Source organism: Pinus tabuliformis, chromosome 2_1 (assembly GCF_031772625.1).
Source record: "Pinus tabuliformis cultivar Carrire ecotype Pingquan chromosome 2_1, CPIR1, whole genome shotgun sequence".
NCBI classification, from domain to species: domain Eukaryota; kingdom Viridiplantae; phylum Streptophyta; class Pinopsida; order Pinales; family Pinaceae; genus Pinus; species Pinus tabuliformis.
Genome location: NC_142299.1, coordinates 538,742,290 through 538,761,897, shown reverse-complemented (window position 1 = coordinate 538,761,897; position 19,608 = coordinate 538,742,290).

Genomic DNA, 19,608 nt, shown 5'->3' with positions numbered 1-19,608 from the left:
ACTACAGCTCACAAAGTCAGAACTAGATGATTGTAAAGTACAGAGATACATCAGAGGCAATATCAAGCCCCTACAAAGTGAAAAAAGGTGTGTAGATTTTTTTAAATTTTTGCTTAAGCTTGGTTTGAAAATTTATTTTGAAGGAATTCAAAGGGCATAGTAGAGCATTATTATCGGTAACTGATGCCCCAAGGAAAGAAAATTCAAACACCTAGTAAGGAACCTAAAAGCTCCAGCATGACTCATGAAGAAGAGGAAGAAATTCTACATGATATATCAAAATTACAAGAACAAGTGCAACAAATGTCACGCTCACAAAAGTTAACAGAAGCTAAGATAAATGGCGTGGAAGCTAAGATGAATGGTAGGGAAGCTAAGATGGACAATTTGAAGATAGATTTGAACACAAATTTGAAGATAGGCATGGCAGATTTGAAGACATATTTGACAAATTTTCTACAAGAAATACTTACTAATGGTGAAAAGGTAGTAAAGGAAACTCATGATGAGAACAAAAGAAATGCTAATCATGATTCCATAGATGCTAATGTTGGATCGAAGAATCACCATATTCTAAAAATCGATACGAGGAAGTTTGATGGCAGGGATCACACCACATGGATATTACAGATGGAGCAATTCTTCGATCTCAATAATGTGCAAAACGCACAAAAGGTATGTATGGCAACTATATATTTGGAACCAAATCAGTTTGTATGGTATCAATGGATTTGTTCTCGTAAACAATTTATCACTTGGGAAATTTTTACGGAAGAATTGATAGCACATTATGAGGATACAAAAAGCAACACTTTTTTGAGCCAATTGATAAGTCTCAAACAATAGGGTTCAATAATGGAGCACATTGAGGAGTTCCAAAAGTTGAACATAAGGGTAAAAGATATTCCAGAGGAGCATATGATTGATGTGTTCATAGGGTCTTTAAAGGATAATATCCAACATGATGTTCACCTTTGGGAACCTGATTCATTAGAGAAGGCATTCAGGTTAGCAAGAAAAATGGAAAGCAAAATTATGGCAACTAGGAAGCATACCATTCACAACTATAAAGATGGAAGTGTTGTTTCCCCTAGTCTTCCACAACCTACAAGGTTGACACCACAACAATTGGAAGAAAAAAGAGCAAAAGGGCTTTGTTACAATTGTGATAGCAAATACACAAAAGGTCATAAGTGTGCTGAGAAGAAATTATTCTACATAGATTGTGAAGAGGAAGAAGAAAAGGAGCAAGAAAGGTCAAAAGAAGAGGATATACTCTAGGAACAAAGCCTAGATGAAGAACAAATAAATCCGACCATATCTTGTAATGCATTGGCGGGAATTACCACTCCTCAAACCATCAAGATAGAAGGACAAATCAAGAAGAAAAAGGTAATAGTGTTGATTGATTCAGGAAGCACCCACAATTTTATTCATTGTAGGGTAGCAAAAGAATTGAATTGCTTCCTATATCCAGCACCAGAGTGTCAAGTGATGATTGCAAATGGAGGAACAATAAATTGCTCTGGAGTGCCATAATATCAAGCTATCCATGGGAGAATATGTATTGACTAGCCCAATGCTTTCCATTCCAATGGGAGGTGCTGATGTTGTACTAGGAGTCCAATGGCTACAATCCTTGGGTACAATAGCTTTTAATTTTCAAGAAATTTTCATCAAATTTTCTATGGAAGGAAAGGAAGTTGAATTAAGGGGTCTTGCAGGGAAACCAGGAAAGATAATCAGCTCTAATGGCATGACAAAGCTTCTAAAAAAGGAGCAAAGAGGTGTAATTGCACAATTATGTTCGCTAGATGTTTCCACATTGGAATCATCTATTTCTCCATATCTCCAAAAAGTCCTGGACAATCATTCCAAGGTATTTGAGACTCCCAAAGGTCTCCCACCTATGCGTGATCATGATCATGCTATTCATCTGATTCCAGGAAGTGTTCCTCCAAACATCAGGCCGTACAGATATCCCTATGTCCAAAAAAGTGAAATTGAACGTATGGTTGCAGAAATGCTAGAGGCTGGTATAATTCAACCAAGTCAAAGTTCTTTCTCAGCTCCAGTAGTATTGGTGCACAAGAAGGATGGATCATGGTGCATGTGTCCAAATTATAGGGAGCTCAACAAGCTCACTATTAAAGATAAGTTCCCCATTCCTGTTATTGATGAATTACTGGATCAATTTACTTCACCAAGTTGGATCTTCGTTCAGGATATCATCAAATCAGAATGAAGATTGAAGACATTCTCAAAACAACATTTAGAACTCATGAGGGTCATTATGAATTTTTGGTCATGCCTTTTGGCCTTACCAATGCACCTTCAACATTTCAAGGTTTGATGAATTCAATTTTCAAACCATTCCTTAGAAAATTTGTGTTAGTATTTTTTGATGATATACTAATCTACAGCAAGTCTTGGAAGGATCATGTTGAACATGTTGACAGGGTGCTACAACTATTGGAGGAGAAACAATTATATGCAAAAAGATCCAAATGTTTCTTTGGAGTCCAAGAGGTGGAATATTTGGGTCATATTGTATCTCATGAAGGAGTTAAGGTAGACCCTAGCAAAATTAAAGCCATTAAGGAATGGAAAATCCCCACATCCATAAAGCATCTGCGAGGATTTCTTGGGTTGACAGGGTATTATCGCAAGTTTGTTAAGAATTATGGGAGAATAGCAGCACCTCTAACAACATTATTGAAGAAAGATTCATTTTCATGGACTCCAGAAGCAACAAAGGCCTTTGAACATCTTAAAGAGGCAATGTGCCAAGCACCGGTCTTAGCTACACCAGACTTCACAAAAACCTTTATTGTGGAATGTGATGCTTCAGGAAATGGAATTGGTGTTGTTCTAATGCAAGATGAAAGACCCATTGCTTTTGAAAGTCGTCCAATCAAGGGAAAGTTTTTAAGCAAAGCTATTTATGAGAAGGAAATGTTGGCAATACTCCATGCACTTAAGAAATGGCGACCCTACCTAATGGGAAGACACTTCAAGGTAAAAACGGATCATGATAGCCTTAAATACTTTTTAGAACAAAGATTATCCTCTGAAGAGCAACAAAAGTGGGTCACAAAGATGTTGGGTTATGACTTTGAAATCATCTACAAAAAAGGGAAGCAAAATGTGGTGGCAGATGCACTCTCAAGAAAGGATGAGGATGTGGAAGCATTGTTGTGTGCCATTTCTATTATCCAACCAGATTGGATAAACGAAGCAAGGGAGGAATGGAAGAATGACGAAGAAGTGTGGGCACTTATTCGAAAGCTACAACAAGATTCCAGTACCTCTGATACATTTAGCTGGAAAAATGATTCGTTATGGTACAAAGATCGCTTATACCTCTGTAAGAATTCCCAGCTAAAACAAAAGATTCTTATGGAATTGCACACTTCTCCCTTAGGAGGGCACTCAGGATTTTTAAAAACTTACCACAGGGTTAAGAAGGAATTTTTTTGGGATGGCCTTAAATCAGATATTCAAAAGTTTGTGGCGGAATGTTTGGTTTGCTAACAAAATAAAGTTGAAACAATTAAGACACCAGGTCTATTACAACCTTTATCCATTCCAAGCCAACGTTGGGAGGAGGTTTCAATGGATTTTATCACAGGTTTACCCAAGTCTGGGGGAAAGAGTGTCATCATGGTGGTAGTTGACAGACTTACCAAGTATGCACACTTTTGTGCATTATCACATCCATTTAAAGCCAGTACAGTTTCTACTGCATTTATGGAAACAGTTCAAAAGCTACATGGAAACCCAAAGATTATTGTAAGTGACAGAGATCCCATTTTCACTGGAAAATTTTGGACAGAATTATTTTCTTGTCTTGGTACTCAGTTAGCTCATAGCTCATCTTATCATCCTCAATCTGATGGGCAAACTGAGATAGTAAACAAATGTTTGTAAGGATATCTTCGTTTCTTTGTATCTGATAAACAGACACAATGGGTCAAATGGTTGCCTCTGGCTGAATGGTGGTATAACACTTCCTTCCATACAGCAACAAAAATGACCCCATTTATGGCACTTTATGGGTATCAACCACCATCCATCACATCATATTTAAGAGAAAATTCTAAGGTTCAAGCAGTGGAACATCACATCGAACATCAACAACAAGTCCTCCAACTCTTAAAGGATAACCTCGTGTTGGCACAAAATAGAATGAAACAACAGGCAGATCAACATGCAGTGAAAGAAGTTTTGATGTAGGTGATTGGGTATTCCTACGGCTACAACCATATAAGAAAATGTCCCTAAAGCAAGCTAAGAAGGATAATAAATTATCACCAAAGTATTATGGTCCGTACAAGGTGTTGCAAAAGATTGGTACTATGGCATACAAATTGGAGCTTCCTGCAGCTTCTCGATTGCACCCAGTTTTCCATGTTTCATGTTTAAAGAAGGTTATAGGTGACAAGCTCCCAATTCAAACAATATTGCCAGAACTTGACGAGAAGGAAAAATTATATTGGAACCGGAAGCAGTCACAGAAACAAGAACTCGACAGCTACGAAATCGATCAATTTCAGAGTATCTTATCAAGTGGAAGAACTTATCCGCTGAAGATTCCACATGGGAGGATGAGAATTTTATGCAGAAGTATCCAGAACTACTCAAGCGTTGAGGACAACACTTTTTTGAAGGAGAGGGGCATGTTGGGTCCCTATAATACTAGTGATTACCTCATTACTATTGTAGTTATACCCCTTATTTATATTGTTGTGCCCCTATTACCCCCATATTGTTATTTTTGTGCCCCATAGAATCCCTCTATTGTTATTTTTGTGGCTTTATATTATTATTGTTAGGTCGGCTGGATTATATTGTGACTCCTTAGACTCCTATATATAGAAAGGAGGTTTTGTCATTTGTATCATCCAAGAATTGTTCATTTATGTAATGTAAAGGAGGTTTCCCCCTCGAAGAGGCTAAATTCTAAGGCATTGATCTATCTTTTCTATCTTTTCTTGAGCTGGTTTCATAACATCCTTAGTTAGGGAACAACAATTGTCCCTTTTGTCATTTTCCTACATAAGAAGGGTAAAAGTTAGCTAAATTGTAACCGCAAACAATTCCTTTATTTCTTACCACAATTCTTGAATATATTAATGCATTACAATATAGAAAAGATAAGAATAAAGGAAAATTATGATGAGATTAATGGTAACTATATACGCTTTCCGTGACTCAACAATGTTGATTTCTAATCCCATTTGATTGTTTTCTCTAGATGCATTGATTGTAGTGTAAATGTTGATTTTTTATTTGATGCAACAAGATGTATGATGTACATCGATTTCAAAGTAATTAGATTAATAGTGTGCATTGATTTCAGTGTAAGCACGTCTCTACCTCCTCCATATATATCTCCATCTCTTATTGTCTCTCCTTCTCTATCTCTCTATCTCAGCCCCTAAACATACACACTCTCCCCCTCCCCTCCCCTCCCCTCCCTCTCCCTCCCTCTCTTACCCTTCTCTCTCTCTCTAACATTTCCCTCTCCATATCCATATCTCTTCCTCCATCCCTGTCTTTGCCTCTCTCTTCTTACCTCTTCCCCCCATCTATATATCTATCTCCCCTTGTCTCTCCTTCTCACCCCTAAAACATACACACTCTCTCTATTGGCATCATGATGCATATCTTGTGCTTGATGGCAACCCACTTGTAGCAGAACAACTCACTTGTATATGGTAACTAGATGAATCTACAGAAAAGATATCAGATGTGACAAAATGCATGACAGTTGTGTTTACAGATGTAATGAAATGCAGGGTAGTTTCAAGGAATTAGTTCAGAAGGCAACTCTCTCATATGAAAGATCACAGTACAGCATGACAACAACAAATAATTGTAGCTCAAACATCTAAGAATGAATAAATAGAGGTATACGCAAGTTCACCTTGACCAAGTTGCGTATACACGTGGGTTAATAGAACAAAAGGAGCAGATAACGTACACATGCACTTTCACAGAAAGAAAAGCATGTATACCTTGTAAAACTAAGCATTTGGTCCGTGGTATTTGGTCCATGGTATTTTGATCCATGGTATTGGTCCAAGACATCTGGTCTAAGGTATTGACCCTAGGTACTTGGTCCAAGGTATTGGTCCTAAGTGGTTTTGGTCCATGTTATTGAGTAAGGCCTAAAACTATAAAAGGAGGAGAAGATCATTAGGCCAGGGTGTGCAAGTATTGAATATCTTCTAAAGTATTTGATCATATATGCAAGTTATGAGCTTCTGATGCATTGCTTGATCTAATCTAAGGATCCACCTATGTGGTTGATGATGGTTGATGGATCGGGATCTTGAGGCTTGGAATGAATTATCTTTATATGGTTTGATCATGTTTATTCTAGATCTGTATATTGATGCATGTGTTGTTCTGTAAATATTATGATCTAGGTATTACCGAAGTCTAGAATAGCTGAAAAATTATGAATGAATATTTACAGATGTATACGCTGGTTGACTTTTGTTATGAAACCAACTCAAGAAAAGATAGAAAAGATAGATCAACGCCTTAGAATTCAGCCTCTTCGAGGGGGCAACCTCCTTTACATTACATAAATGAACAATTCTTGGATGATTCAAATGACAAAACCTCCTTTCTATATATAAGAGTCTATGGAGTCACAATATAATCCAGCCGACCTAACAATAATAATATAAAGCCACAAAAATAACAATAGAGGGATTCTATGGGCACATTAATAACAATATGGGGGCAATGGGGGCACAACAATATAAATAAGGGGTATAACTACAATAGTAATGGGGTAATCACTAGTATTATAGGGACCCAACATGCCCCTCTCCTTCAAAAAAGTGTTGTCCTCAACGCTTGAGTAGTTCTGGATACTTCTGCATAAAATTCTCATCCTCCCATGTGGAATCTTCAGCGGATAAGTTCTTCCACTTGATAAGGTACTCTGAAATTGATCGATTTCGTAGCTGTCGAGTTCTTGTTTCTGTGACTGCTTCCGGTTCCAATATAATTTTTCCTTCCTCGTCAAGTTCTGGCAATATTGTTTGAACTGGGAGCTTGTCGCCTATAACCTTCTTTAAACATGAAACATGGAAAACTGGGTGCAATCGAGAAGCTGCAGGAAGCTCCAATTTGTATGCCATAGTACCAATCTTTTGCAACACCTTGTACGGACCATAATACTTTGGTGATAATTTATTATCCTTCTTAGCTTGCTTGAGGGACATTTGCTTATATGGTTGTAGCCGTAGGAATACCCAATCACCTACATCAAAACTTCTTTCACTGCGATGTTGATCTGCCTGTTGTTTCATTCTATTCTGTGCCAACACGAGGTTATCCTTTAAGAGTTGGAGGACTTGTTGTTGATGTTCGATGTGATGTTCCACTGCCTGAACCTTAGAATTTTCTCTTAAATATGATGTGATGGATGGTGGTTGATACCCATAAAGTGCCATAAATGGGGTCATTTTTGTTGCTGTATGGAAGGAAGTGTTATACCACCATTCAGCCAGAGGCAACCATTTGACCCATTGTGTCTGTTTATCAGATACAAAGCAACGAAGATATCCTTCCAAACATTTGTTTACTATCTCAGTTTGCCCATCAGATTGAGGATGATAAGATGAGCTATGAGCTAACTGAGTACCAAGACAAGAAAATAATTCTGTCCAAAAATTTCCAGTGAAAATGGGATCTCTGTCACTTACAATAATCTTTGGGTTTCCATGTAGCTTTTGAATTGTTTCCATAAATGCAGTAGAAACTGTACTGGCTTTAAATGGATGTGATAATGCACAAAAGTGTGCATACTTGGTAAGTCTGTCAACTACCACCATGATGACACTCTTTCCCTCAGACTTGGGTAAACCTGTGATAAAATCCATTGAAACCTCCTCCCAACGTTGGCTTGGAATGGATAAAGGTTGTAATAGACCCGGTGTCTTAATTGTTTCAACTTTATTTTTTGGCAAACCAAACATTCTGCCACAAACTTTTGAATATCTGATTTAAGGCCATCCCAAAAAAATTCCTTCTTAACCCTGTGGTAAGTTTTTAAAAATCCTGAGTGCCCTCCTAAGGGAGAAGTGTGCAATTCCATAAGAATCTTTTGTTTTAGCTGGGAATTCTTACAGAGGTATAAGCGATCTTTGTACCATAACGAATCATTTTTCCAGCTAAATGTATCAGACGTACTGGAATCTTGTTGTAGCTTTCGAATAAGTGCCCACACTTCTTCGTCATTCTTCCATTCCTCCCTTGCTTCGTTTATCCAATCTGGTTGGATAATAGAAATGGCGCACAACAATGCTTCCACATCCTCATCCTTTCTTGAGAGTGCATCTGCCACCACATTTTGCTTCCCTTTTTTGTAGATGATTTCAAAGTCATAACCCAACATCTTTGTGACCCACTTTTGTTGCTCTTCAGAGGATAATCTTTGTTCTAAAAAGTATTTAAGGCTATCATGATCCGTTTTTACCTTGAAGTGTCTTCCCATTAGGTAGGGTCGCCATTTCTTAAGTGCATGGAGTATTGCCAACATTTCCTTCTCATAAATAGCTTTGCTTAAAAACTTTCCCTTGATTGGACGACTTTCAAAGCAATGGGTCTTTCATCTTGCATTAGAACAGCACCAATTCCATTTCCTGAAGCATCACATTCCACAATAAAGGTTTTTGTGAAGTCCGGTGTAGCTAAGACCGGTGCTTGGCACATTGCCTCTTTAAGATGTTCAAAGGCCTTTGTTGCTTCCGGAGTCCATGAAAATGCATCTTTCTTCAATAATGTGTTAGAGGTGCTGCTATTCTCCCATAATTCTTAACAAACTTGCGATAATACCCTGTCAACCCAAGAAATCCTCGCAGATGCTTTATGGATGTGGGGATTTTCCATTCCTTAATGGCTTTAATTTTGCTAGGGTCTACCTTAACTCCTTCATGAGATACAATATGACCCAAATATTCCACCTCCTGGACTCCAAAGAAACATTTGGATCTTTTTGCATATAATTGTTTCTCCTCCAATAGTTGTAGCACCCTGTCAACATGTTCAACATGATCCTTCCAAGACTTGTTGTAGATTAGTATATCATCAAAAAATACTAACACAAATTTTCTAAGGAATGGTTTGAAAATTGAATTCATCAAACCTTGAAATGTTGAAGGTGCATTGGTAAGGCCAAAAGGCATGACCAAAAATTCATAATGACCCTCATGAGTTCTAAATGTTGTTTTCGGAATGTCTTCAATCTTCATTCTGATTTGATGATATCCTGAACGAAGATCCAACTTGGTGAAGTAAATTGATCCATGCAATTCATCCAGTAATTCATCAATGACAGGAATGGGGAACTTATCTTTAATAGTGAGCTTGTTGAGCTCCCTATAATCCGGACACATGCGCCATGATCCATCCTTCTTGTGCACCAATACTACTGGAGCTGAGAAAGAACTTTGACTCGGTTGAATTATACCAGCCTCTAGCATTTCTGCAACCATACGTTCAATTTCACTTTTTTGGACATAGGGATATCTGTACGGCCTGATGTTTGGAGGAACACTTCCTGGAATCAGATGAATAGCATGATCATGATCACGCATAGGTGGGAGACCTTTGGGAGTCTCAAATACCTTGGAATGATTGTCCAGGACTTTTTGGAGATCTGGAGAAATAGATGATTCCAATGTGGAAACATCTAGCGAACATAATTGTGCAATTACACCTCTTTGCTCCTTTTTTAGAAGCTTTGTCATACCATTAGAGCTGATTATCTTTCCTGGTTTCCCTGCAATACCCCTTAATTCAACTTCCTTTCCTTCCATAGAAAATTTGATGAAAAGTTCTTGAAAATTAAAAGCTATTGTACCCAAGGATTGTAGCCATTGGACTCCTAGTACAACATCAGCACCTCCCATTGGAATGGAAAGCATTGGGCTAGTCAATACATATTCTCCCATGGATAGCTTGATATTATGGCACTTTCCAGAGCAATTTATTGTTCCTCCATTTGCAATCATCACTTGACACTCTGGTGCTGGATATAGGAAGCAATTCAATTCTTTTGCTACCCTACAATGAATAAAATTGTGGGTGCTTCCTGAATCAATCAACACTATTACCTTTTTCTTCTTGATTTGTCCTTCTATCTTGATGGTTTGAGGAGTGGTAATTCCCGCCAATGCATTACAAGATATGGTCGGATTTATTTGTTCTTCATCTAGGCTTTGTTCCTGGAGTATATCCTCTTCTTTTGACCTTTCTTGCTCCTTTTCTTCTTCCTCTTCACAATCTATGTAGAATAATTTCTTCTCAGCACACTTATGACCTTTAGTGTATTTGCTATCACAACTGTAACAAAGCCCTTTTGCTCTTTTTTCTTCCAATTGTTGTGGTGTCAACCTTATAGGTTGTGGAAGACTAGGGGCAACAACACTTCCGTCTTTATAGTTGTGAGTGGTATGCTTCCTGGTTGCCATAATTTTGCTTTCCATTTTTCTTGCTAACCTGAATGCCTTCTCTAATGAATCAGGTTCCCAAAGGCGAACATCATGTTGGATATTATCCTTTAAAGACCCTATGAACACATCAATCCTATGCTCCTCTGGAATATCTTTTACCCTTATGTTCAATTTTTGGAACTCCTCAATGTGCTCCATTATTGAACCCTTTTGTTTGAGACTTATCAATTGGCTAAAAAAAGTGTTGCTTTTTGTATCCTCATAATGTGCTATCAATTCTTCCGTAAAAATTGCCCAAGTGATAAATTGTTTACGAGAGCAAAGCCATTGATACCATACAAACTGATTTGGTTCCAAATATAAAGTTGCCATACGTACCTTTTGTGTGTTTTGCACATTATTGAGATCGAAGAACTGCTCCATCTGTAATATCCATGTGGCGGGATCCTTGCCATCAAACTTCCTCATATCGATTTTTGGAATATGGTGGATCTTCGATCCAACATTAGAGTCTATGGAATCATGATTAACATTTCTTTTGTTCTCATCATGAGTTTCCTTTACTACCTTTTCACCATTAGTAAGTATTTCTTGTAGAAAATTTGTCAAATCTGTCTTCAAATCTGTCCTCAAATCTATCTTCAAATCATCCATCTTAGCTTCCATGCCCTTTATCTTAGATTCCACGCCATTTATCTTAGCATCTGTTAGCTTTTGTGAGCGTGACATTTGTTGCACTTGTTCTTGTAATTTTGATATATCATGTAGCATTTCTTCCTCTTCTTCATGAGTCATGCTAGAGCTTTCAGGTTCCTTACTAGGTGTTTGCATTTTCTTTCCTCGGGCATCAGTTACCGATAATAATGCTTTACTATGCCCTTTGAATTCCTTCAACCAAGCTTATGCAAAAATTAAAAAAAAAAACTACACACCTTTTTTCACTTTGTAGAAGCCTGATATTGAATCTGATGTATCTCTGTAATTTCGAATCATCCAGTTCTGAAATTGTGACCTGTAGTAGCCTTCTATGTCCTCTTTCCAATGCCACTAGTCTGATCCAAATTGGATTTTCCAAGAAAGAGTTATGCACAATCTCCCACAGTGACCGTCTACAGAAATTTCAATCCGATGCTCAGAAAGAAAGTTATGACGAATTTCCCCCCAGGTCACCTGTTTTGAATGTAATTCAGGAGTCTGCAAAAAGAACAACTTCCTCAGATCATATCTCCGAAAATATCACGTGAAAAGCTCTGAAATTCGGACCCAAGGTTCAGCACGATTTCTTCTCAAATGGGTTTTTTTGCAACTTCTGAAACGTCACAGAAAAAAGTTATAGCGAAAATGCCACGATGACCTGTTTGGAGCAGCGAAACCCTAGAATCCAAAGCTCTGATACCAAATGTTATGAAACCAGCTCAAGAAAAGATAGAAAAGATAGATCAACGCCTTAGAATTCAGCCTCTTCGAGGGGGCAACCTCCTTTACATTACATAAATGAACAATTCTTGGATGATTCAAATGACAAAACCTCCTTTCTATATATAAGAGTCTAAGGAGTCACAATATAATCCAGCCGACCTAACAATAATAATATAAAGCCACAAAAATAACAATAGAGGGATTCTATGGGCACATTAATAACAATATGGGGGCAATGGGGGCACAACAATATAAATAAGGGGTATAACTACAATAGTAATGGGGTAATTACTAGTATTATAGGGACCCAACAAATTTGGTAAAAGCGCATATACACGCAGGTTCGACACATCAAAGTAGTGTATACCATGTGAACTATGATGTTTGAAGTTACAATTGGTTCTGGTTGTTGATGCGGAGTTCTGGGTTTCTTTCTATTCTAGTGACAGCATTCTGGTAACAGTGTTCAGATTGAATGATTGTGATTTACTTCAGTGATGATGGATGTGATCTAATAATGGATCAAGATCATAATGACTTATCATTATGTGATCTGATGGGCTAGATTTGGTTGCTAACACATGTATTATCCTTTATATGTGATGATCTATGTATGTCTGAAGTCCGGAAGTGCAGCGAAGTTTTAAGTAAGTATTTGTATATCTATATGCACATTTGCTTTGATGAAGTTGCGTATACACACTAGTTCGGCAGTTCCAAGTTGTGTATACACTCTGATGCATGTTTTTGATGTCACAGTTGTTTCTGAATGATGATGCAGTATTCTGGGTTTAGATCTATGTACTGGTTACAGTGATATATCTATTCCAGTAGATTTGTTGAAGTTGATTAAGTATGAATGAAAGGTTTATTCAGTTGTATCATAGGTTCAGAGGTTGTCAGTGATTGATTGAGTTTGGTTGATTCATAAAGTAATGATTGAGTTTCAGTGATTGGTTGATGCATATGTATTTGATAGTTGTATTATAGTGGTGATTGATTTTGAACTTTAATGTTGTGATGGGTCCAGTATGAAAATTGGATGAAACGTGGCATTCATATTATGATGTTGTGTTCCAGAAGTATCCAGTCTGAAAATTTATGAAACATGATCCCTGGATGAAGAAAGAAGGTTGTATCCTTCTATAGGCCAGTGCCTACGTACTAGTAAACATATTGGCTAGTACAAGAGCTATGGGGTTGTAGCTCCCTTCTAGTAGAATCTGGATAATGAGAGAAGGTTGTAGCCTTCTATAGGTAGAATCCTACGTACTTGTGTGAGTCTGCACCAGTACAATGTTGTAAACATATTTTCTTATTATTAAAAGAAGACAGAGACAACAGCAGTAGGTGGTTTTCTCCCACATTGGGTTTCAACCTTAAATCTTGGTGTTCATGTGTGTTGCTTATGTGTGATGGTTCATTCTATTATTAACTTCACATGGTTATTGTTTAATGTTTAATTAAGTACTGATGCAAAAATTAAAGATCAACATATAATGAATTAACTAAATCATTAGTTTGCTGGATATACACTTGTTTCCTTAAGCACAATTGCATGTACACGAGTGTTACCCACATGGAAGTAGCGTATATAAATTTGAGTATGAAAAGAAAAAGAATATTGACTTGACTAATACTAATTCACCCCCCCTCTCAGTATTATTTCCGACAAGTGGAATCAGAGCAGGTCCTTTGGTAGAAGCTTGATCACTTGAAGGAGTTCCATAGAACAATGGGAAAGAAGCTGAAGAAGAAAGCACCTCAGAAAAGGAAGACATCTCAAAAGAACTATGAGAGTGGGAGAGTCGATTGGGGATTATGTGGAAGCAACTCTTCAAATTCAGAATCACCTCAGAATGAAGATGAACAAGCAAAAGAACTATCAAATATGAATTTGTTATCCTCTGGTGATGTATTTCTCTGTCCATTTGAAGATGATGAAAGTGATAGCGAAACAACTGAATTTTCTCTTATGGGTGAGAAGGAAAGATATAAAATAGAGGTAGAATTTAAAAGGCTCACATGTAAAATTAGAGATCAACAAGATCTATTGGACAAAAGGGAGTGTGCCTTCAAAGAAGAAGCTATCAAACTAAAAGCTCAACTAGAGGAAGGAAACAAGGTAAGGAAGCAATTCAAGGAAAATCAAGATCAATGTCAAAAGTTGCAGGATGAAGTGACATCATTAAGAATTGAAGTAAATGAAAGAAGCACAATAATCAAGAAACTCAAAGATAGATCCAGTTACTATGAAAATCTTGAAGCTAAGATCCCTTCTCTAAAAGAAGATCTTGAAAAATCAAATAAACGGAATGAAGAACTACTCCAAGCTCTTGAAAAACAAGAAAACGAAGTTCTTGAATTAAGGCTACAGATGGAAGAAGGAAGAAAAGCTGAAGAAATCATGAAGAAGAAGTATCTTGAAAATGAAGAGCAATATCAGGTTGAGGTAAATATACTAAAAAGTAAATTAGAAGAAAAGGATAAGCTCTTACGATTTCAATATAGTAATAAGATTTTGGATGATTTCCTTAGTAGTCAAAGGTCTCCTGCCATCAAATCTGGTGTTGGTTTCCATGAATTTGTTGAAGGTGAATCTAGATCACAAGCTAAGCCAAGGAACTCTAATGTAAAACCTAAAATTATCAACAAGAAGATTAGAGGTCAACCCCATCAACAACCAAGGAAAGAAATTCTTCAAAGAAAATCTTTTACTCCTAAAAGTGGAAGCAATAGTCGATTGTTTCATTAGATGAATAATGTTGAATGTTTTATATGTCATAATCTTGGACATGTTGCAGCAAGATGTACAAGTAGAATGGTTCAAGACCATCACACAGAAAGATCATCAGCTTCTAGGTACTTTAAGGGATATTGTTTTTTTTTGCAATATGTTTGGTCACAAAGCCATTGAATGCTATAGAAGAAATATGAAACATGTAAAATGTTATGCATGTAAAAAGTTTGGACATATAGAAAAGGATTGCAGAAGAAAATTTTGGGCACCATACTAAAAGAAGAAAACATCATCATACTCGAAGATATGGAAGAAGAAGGAAGGAGAGTCAAAAAATGTGGCATAGCATAGTGTACAGACATGACAGACTCAGGGGAAGCCGAAAGTATGAAGCTTCAATGTTCTAAATCTCATACGCAAGTTTCATGAATATAAGTCGCATATATACGCAAGTTCTACACTGCAAAGTCCTGTATATGTAGTTTGAAGAAAAATGTTGTGGGACATTCTCAGAAAATATGATGTGATATGATTCACACAATTATCAGTTATATTTTCTGTCATAGATGACTACGGTCTGTGGATGTTATTTAGAAGTGTTTTGATCCTCACAAGTTTTTGATAACTTGATATATATATGATTGATGATGATGCCTTGATACTTCTTACTAATGATCAAATCTGATAGTGAACAGGTGGAACAGGTTCAGGGGGAGAACACGTTATTCTTCTAATAAAGCATTGTTGGTATTATGTTTAAAAGTCCTTGGTACCTAATCAATGATGATGATGCTTATATGGCTAAATGATACATCTTGCTATATTACGGTTATGAGTTTCCCATGATAAAAACTCATATGATACTTTGGGTCGCATAGTTGGTATTCAGATCAGATTTAAGGATGATTGTGCATGACTCTTTGATGATACATATAGTACATATATGTTTCTTACGTGATGATCTTCATAAGGACAAGGAGAAGTAAAAATCTTGAGTACACAACTTCATTATTTGACGATGACCCACTCATTTATTTCATGTTGTTGTCATCATGCCTTCTAAAGATCATATGGTACAGTTATGATGTAGGATTCCTATAGTTCTTGGCTCTCACATGGTTGAGGATTGTTATTGTTGTTGATATCAAGAAATCTTAACAAATGACCATTAGATCATGGTTTTCTAGATACATATTGATATCTCTTTGATGGATATACAATATGCTGGATACATGGATGATTACTTAAGTTGCATATTAACAAATATTGTTGGTTGGCCAAAAGAATGGTGTTATTGCAGGTCTCATGAAGACATGGATATTCAAAAACATGGCTTACTTAGTCACATAATGATGATGAGTTCTAAATTCATGATGATAGGTTATTATCATGGTTGATGCTTATCAAATGTGGGATGTTCCCTGGTGATGATACATGGTTCTTGTGGAAAGATCATAATGTGATGACTATGGTGTTTTCACATATGATATGGTATGAATGATTTTTTGTTACTACATGGAGATATGACATATTCTTAGTTGGTTCATGGAAGGTTATGATAAGGTTCTTGAAGAGATCAAGAGGATGAGTTGATATCTATATGCAGATATACTTTGTAACAGGTTGATGATATTTACACTGTCATATCTTGGGAACTAATGATGGACATATACAGGTTGTTCATCTAGATGATGTTGATAGATGCTTATGGAGCGGATCATACATGGTATATGATAGCTGTTGATGACTATCATGGTCTTGTTTAGATATTTTGTCTCTGTTATAAATGTCATGTATATCATTCAATGTAAAGGTCATATCAAGACCCGTGATGTAATAATTTGTCTCTGTCTGTTGTAGTATTTTGATGAGTCCCTTTTGGTCATATGATCTAATTTGTACCCCCACTATGCATGGGAAGGATGATGTAATAATTTCTATATTTCAGTTATGTATAAACAATTGGTATATCCCCACTTGGTTAGGTGGATGAGTCAAGTTTGGTATATCCCCTCTTGATTGGGAGAATGGATGTATGTATGAGTCATCTGTGAAAGGAAGGTAAAACTCACATAGTTGAGTTATAGATTCATGTTGTTTTTGAATATTTGCAGACTCTGCATGTGCTCAGGGGGAGCATGGATGATACAGTACATCCAAGCATGAACAAAGGGGGAGCTCATTCAGAGATTTCAGCATGTACTCAGGGAGAGAATAGATAGCATAGTGTATATCAAATAGGCCGCCCTTTTCCCTTGATTTCAAAGGGGGAGAGTGAATTGGTGTTGTTGTTGCCATCAAGTCCAAAGCAGGAGTTTGTTGGCATTATGATGCATGTGTTTTACTTGATGGAAATGCACTTGTAGTAGAACAAATCACTTGTATATGGTAACTAGATGAATCTACAAAAGAGATATTGGATGTGATAGAATGCATGACAGTTGTGTTTACATATGTAATGAAATGCAGGGTAGTTTCAAGGAATCAGTTCAGAAGGAAACTCTCTCAAATGAAAGATCACAGTACAGCATGAAAACAACAAAGATTGCAACTCAGGCATCTAAGAATGAAGAAAGAGAGGTATACACAGGTTCACCTTGACCAAGTTGCGTATACACATAGGTTAACAGAACAAAAGGAGTGTATAATGTATACACGCACTTTCACATAAAGAAAAGCACGTATACCTTGGAAAACTAAGCTTTTGGTCCATGGTATTTGGTCCATGGTATTTTGATCCATGGTATTGGTCCAAGATATCTGGTCTGAGGTATTGACCCTAGGTATTTGGTCCAAGGTATTGGTCCTACGTGGTTTTGGTCCATGGTATTGAGTAAGGCCTAAAACTATAAAAGGAGGAGAAGATCATTAGGTCAAGGTGTGCAAGTACTAAATATCTTCTGAAGTATTAGATCATATATGCCAATTATGAGATTTTGATGCATTGCTCGATCTTATCTAAGGATGAACCTATGTGGTTGATGATTGTTTATGGGTCGGGATCTTAAGGCTTAGAATGAATTATCTTTATATGGTTTGATCATGTTTTTCTAGATCTATATACTGATGCATGTTTTGTTCTGTAAATATTATGATATGGGTATTAGTGAAGTCTGGAATAGCTGCAACATAATGAATGAATATTTACATATGTATATGCTGGTTGAATTTGGTAAAGGCACGTATACACGTAGGTTTGACACATCAAAGTAGCGTATACCTTGTGAACTATGATTTTTGAAGTTACAATTGGTTTTGGTTTTTGATGCAGAGTTCTGGGTTTTGCTTTATGTTCTAGTGACTGCATTCTGGTAACAGTGTTCAGATTAAATGATCGTGATTTACTTCAGTGATGATGGATGTGATCTAATAATGGATCAAGATCATAATGACTTATCATTATGTGATCTGATGTTCTATATCAGATTGCTAACACATGTATTATCCTTTATATGTGATGATCTAGGAATGTCTGAAGTCGGGAAGTGCAGCAAAGTTTAAGTAAGTATTTGCATATCTATATGCAAGTTTTCTTTGATGACATTGCGTATACACACTGGTTCGGCTATTCCAAGTTGCGTATACAATCGGATGCATGTTTTTGAGGTCACAGCTAGTTCTGAATGATGATGCAGTATTCTTGGTTCAAATCAGTGTACTGGTTATAGTTATCTATCTATTCCAATAGATTTGTTGAAGTTGATTAAGTATAAATGTATGGTTGATTCAGTTGTATCAGAGGTTCAGAGGTTGTCAGTGATTGATTGAGTTTGGTTGATTCAGAAAGTAATGATTGAGTTTTAGTGATTGGTTGACGCAATGTATTTGATAGTTGTATTATAGTGGTGATTGATTTTGAACTTTAATGTTGTTGATGGGTCCAATATGAAAATTGGATGAAACATGGCCCTCATATTATGATGTTAATTCCAAGAGTATCCAGTCTGAAAATTTATGAAACGTGGTCCCTGGAGGAAGAAAGAAGGTTGTATCCTTCTGTAGGTCAGAGCCTATGTACTAGTAAACATACTGGCTAGTGCAAGAGCTAGGGAGTTGTAGCTCCCTTCCGTAGAAGCTAGAGAACGAGAGAAGGTTTTAGCCTTCTGTAGGTAGAAGCTTGCGTACTGGTATGAGTCTGCACCAGTACAATGTTGTAAATATAATTTGTTATTATTAAAAGAAGATAGAGACAACATCAGCTGGTGGTTTTCACCCACATTAGGTTTCCACCTTAAATCTTGGTGTTCATGTGTGTTGCTTATGTGTGATGGTTCGTTCTATTATTAACTGCACATGGTTTCTATTTAATGTTTAATTAAGTACGGATGCATAGATTAAAGATCAACATATAATGAATTAAATGAATCATTAGTTTTTTGGATATATGCATGTTTCCTTAAGCACAATCGCGTGTACACGCGGTTACCCACATGGAAGTAGCGTATATAAATTTGAGTATAAAAAGAAAAAGAATATTGACTTGACTACAATTGATTCACCCCCCTCTCAGTATTATTTCCAACACTCCAATGTAACTCTCCTTCTCACCCCCAAAACATACACACTCTCTCTCAGTGTAAGAACATAAAAATTATTCAACCATAAATAGAATACTTGAATTTTCATCCTAAATAAAATGTTTGCTTACTTGAACTTATAATTGGGTACATACTTATTATTCCCATTTCCCTCATTCAACATTGTTAATTTCTTTTCATTCAAACACGGTAATAGAAAATAACTACCATTGAAAATCATATGGGGTTTAACACTCAATAAGTCACAATGATTGACTTTGGAGAAATCTACTATTAATATTAGAGAGAAATAGATACAAGGTATGTTGTTTACTACAGTAGCTCGAGTTAAATATTTGAATGGTCTATGATTCCAACTACTCTTTTCATATTATCGATATGAGAAAATGGAAAAAATAGTTTTCGGATTAATTGTTTGTAATTGACTATATTC